The following is a 4218-nucleotide window of genomic DNA, read 5'->3' on the forward strand; positions in this document are numbered from 1 at the left end:
CAAAAAGGCTACTTTTATCTGAATATAATGTTCTCCACATGTATTCACACAAATCCTTGTCAAAGCCATGCCCCAATTTTTCTAATACACCCCTTAAAATAAACCCTTTTCAGAATCTTTTTTATCCAGGCAATTCTACAATTTTTGGGTGGGGGTGCCATATGGAACTCTTTTCCAATTAGACTCTGAGGTATTACTTATTTCATTTGGACATGCCCCTACTTCAGAAGTGGGTAAAACTAAATGCCCAAATAATAAAAGCTTCAAACTCAGTCTAATTCATTATACTTTAATGTTAGAATAGCATTTTCTTGGTTCTTGCACTATCATAAGCCAAATTTGTCTGGTAACTGTCAACATTATATTACTAACTGTAACACCAAAAAGTACAAATTAAAATATTTTTGGATTTATGTTCAAACAACTAGTAAAGTGCCCAGACAAAGTGATAACAAATCAATTTTATTACTACTAGTACTAGAAGTATTATTTCAAATTAAACAAAGTAGTATTGACATGCCATTCTCTAATGGTAATTTCAATGAAATAGGACTTGGAAAAAAACCTGAGCATAATGACTAATTACAACTTATAAGTAATGAACTTGAAATAATTTGGCAGTGTTCACACATCAGATCAGATTATGTCTATAAATATATTAGCAATGTTAATTTTAACACATTATATTAGTAATATATATGCAAGACTTTAACAGTGTAGCTCTACTAGTAGGGCTGATAGTAATAAGAATACTTATCACTATCAGTTCTGTAGTACTAGGTAAGACCTAGTACTAGTATTTTAGTAGTAATGACGTGTTAAACTTTGAATGAATAATAATACACTTGTGTGACTTAACTACAGTTACAATTACAACTGAAGTTACATTTCTATTGTTCTAATACTAATACCTCTGCTGCTGAATATTAATTAGAGCTATACTAACGTAACTAAGTAACACTATAATTTATAACAATAACAATGTAAAAGTTAAGCGTAACAAGTAAAGTTGGAGAGCTATATTTTAAAATATTATACTAATAATATTTTACTGTCTAATATTATTATAAAACATATACTCATACTTTACAGAAATGTTTGTTTCAATGTTACTAAATCCCTGAAGTTAAATATTGTAATTTTAACAGTATCATTCAGTTAATTTAGTTGTTTGACGTTAGATGGTGCTTTTTAATCTCTTATAAATATTTGTTTCATGTATTTTGAGATAATCTTTTTTTCTATATTTTCTAGTTGATATTTTAACTTAGATATCTATTTTTTAGATGAAACGTGACACAATATGTAGAAAGGACATGAAAAGTTAAGGCCCTCGTAAAATCTAAAATTTCGTGCAGTATATAGAAACGCGAATATAACATATAGATTCGAGAATCCGCGAAACAGTGAGTGAATGAGTTCAGTGTTAATAGTGAATGACATTGCGTCTATTCAGTTACACTTTTGTTTGCGTGTTGTTAAGCGCAAAACTACATAATGGGCTATCTGTATTGTGTCTACCATGGGTATCGAAACCCGATTTTTAGCGTCATAAGTTCACAATATTACCAATAAGTCTCTGGAGCATTCATTTACACAATGCAATACATTTGTTAGTATGTTTGTTATCAATAAATTTGTAAAAAAATTCTCTTGAAAAATTGTTAAGAAAGTTAAGGGTACACACATAGCAGTAATTCAAGTTGCAAAAAGTTAACAAGGGGATCTCCTGAATTTAATCACAGATTTATTGTTCACACAATCAAGAACTTGGCAAACAATATTTTGGTTTTTCTTTCTGTTAACAAGTGGAACAGTGTTCCTCTCAATTATTCCCCAATTCGAGCACTGGGAATACATATTGGAGTTTCTATTGAAACGTTGCTTTTGAACTTAGGTCTACAGTTTGTATCAGAATGAACGTAGCTTGTAGCAAACATCATTCAAGAAATGAATTATTTTGTTATCATTACATGGACTGAACTTGGTATTTGTTTGGCTTTTCTGAAGTTAAGCATAAAGCTACACAATGGGCTATCTGTGCTCTGCCCACCACGGGTATCGAAACCCGGTTTTTAGCGTTGTAAGTCCGCATATATACCGCTGTGCCACTGGGCGGCAAACTCGGTACTATTTTACCAAATCCTCCAGAAGAACCTGCCCAACAATAGAACATGCAACAAAATTTTGGTGAAAATAAAGCAGAACTTTGGCTGAATTGCAACTTCAAAATGGCATCAAGATTATCAAGTAAGATCGAAACTTTGCTAGAAATAAAAGAACAATTAAAAGAAGGTAGAGAAGGAAATGACCAGAAAATAATAAAAAAAAGAACGAAGAAACAGAAAATTATATAAGGAATAAGAACGAAGAAGAAACAGAAAATTAAAAAAAAAAAGACTAAGAAGAAATTAACAGAAACTTAAAAAAATACCAAGAAGAAAAAGATAAGAAAATTAAATAAGACCAACAAACGTACATAGCAGAGGCGGAATTTTAAAATTGGCCTCCAGATCAAATTATGAGGTATCAGTCTTATTTTTGACACAATCTCTGCAAAGTTGTAAGTACGTTCATACACTGATTTTGTTTATGAAAACAGCCAGTCTTATGGTAACGTGATTTATCTCATTATTAATTTTCTGAATCCAAATTATGGTTTTGTTTGGTTGGAAGATGGTTATCTAGGATCGACAGAAGTGAAATCTGCCTTAAGAAATAATATTAATAATGCTATTTGGAAAGGAGCAGATCGTCTTCTTGACTTAGAATCAATTGAAGGATAAATAACAGCACTCTTGCATTATAAAATGACCAAAGTTAAGACACCCACCATCAACAGTAAAGCATTCATTCAGCACTGGCAACAATTTCAGTGACACAGTACCCACCTTACAACAAAACCTTATCTTGTTTTTCAGTTTTGGAAATGCTTCCATCACTATTAGGACAACAAATCCTTGGAGAAGTTTGAAAGAAAATGTAATCTCTTCTAAACCTCGTCCATTGTATGAGAAGATATTCTGCATTCCTTCAACACCAGCGATAATAGAAAGGGTGGGTGGAGGCTGTTCATGAGACCACATCGAGCAAAAATGTCACCAAGATCTCTCTCATCTTCTTACCATGGAACTACTTGCAAAGAAAGTTATAATTCTTGACAATGTGCAAATATATTCCAAAACTAATAAAAATAATGGTTATGTTATAAGTTGCATGGCATAATTAGATATTTACTTGGTATACTGTTGGATATGTATATCACATTTAATTAATCATTATTGATAATCAACTCTTTACAACAATTAATTCCATTTCATTTAGAATAAGTAGATTAAAGTTTAGTCATCTGTTAGTATTGGCGATATGTCTGTGGACTTACAACGCTAGAAACCGGGTTTCGATACCCGTTGTGGGTAGAGCACAGATAGCCCATTGTGAAGCTTTGTGCTTAACTTCAAACAAACAAACATAAACACTGTTAGCATTGAAATTATCTTTTATTATTTATTAAATTATCCAAATAAAAATGTATCAATTGGACATCCTTATCAAAAATCTATTAAGTATTAAATGAATGTCAATTAAGATTTTAATTCCTTGTCATTGTACTTAAAATTCATATTGTTACTTCAAGCTCATTGAAAATAGATTTAATTTTTGCTAAATGTTTATTGAATGTCAATGATGATTATTGAAATGTGATATACAAATGTAATTGCATGTGAATTGATATCTATGTCATAGAATTAAATCATTTATTTGTGGTGTATATTCCTAAGTGGATTATTACGTATTATAATTTCGAACGGTCTGAAACCGAGGTAAATGATACTTCAAATTTAGCAGTTAAGTAAAAGCCGATATATAGTCAGTTTATGATATTTCCCAACGAGATTGATATACACTGTTTTCATTTTTAACACAAATACGTTTTAATATACACACAACAATACAATTTACAATAACAGTTATTACAAACAATGATTTATAAACAAATGTTTCACAAACTTACAAGAAATATAGAGTCTTCTTTGTAGTCTGGAACTTCCTTGAAATCTTATGGAGGGTTCATGATGAGCGAATTAATTACGAGTTGATGTAGATACAATTTGCTTAACAGGGAGCTAGCTAGCTTTGTCCTTCGTTTATTCACCAACCACACACGCCGAGATTTCTACCGTGACGTTACGTAATGTTTTCGTAAAAATAATATTG

The 4218-nt window shown here is 31.0% G+C and overlaps 1 protein-coding gene across 7 annotated transcripts in view; it reads right to left on the bottom strand.

The window, feature by feature from the left end:
• The window catches only part of LOC106478080 (tetratricopeptide repeat protein 5-like), a 36822-nt gene extending 35675 nt beyond the window's left edge, over positions 1-1147 (bottom strand). For 6 of the 7 annotated variants that reach the window (XM_022381606.1, XM_013938591.2, XM_022381605.1 and 3 more), the window contains exon 1: positions 1086-1147. The gene's annotated coding sequence lies outside the window, so the exon portion shown is untranslated. The remainder of the gene's footprint in view (positions 1-1085) is intronic. The other variant, XM_022381602.1, reaches the window with a different exon arrangement.
• Positions 1148-4218: the final 3071 nt, after the last annotated feature.

The sequence above is a fragment of the Limulus polyphemus genome, unplaced genomic scaffold (assembly GCF_000517525.1).
Source record: "Limulus polyphemus unplaced genomic scaffold, Limulus_polyphemus-2.1.2 Scaffold178, whole genome shotgun sequence".
In the NCBI taxonomy this organism is placed as follows: Eukaryota; Metazoa; Arthropoda; class Merostomata; order Xiphosura; family Limulidae; genus Limulus; species Limulus polyphemus.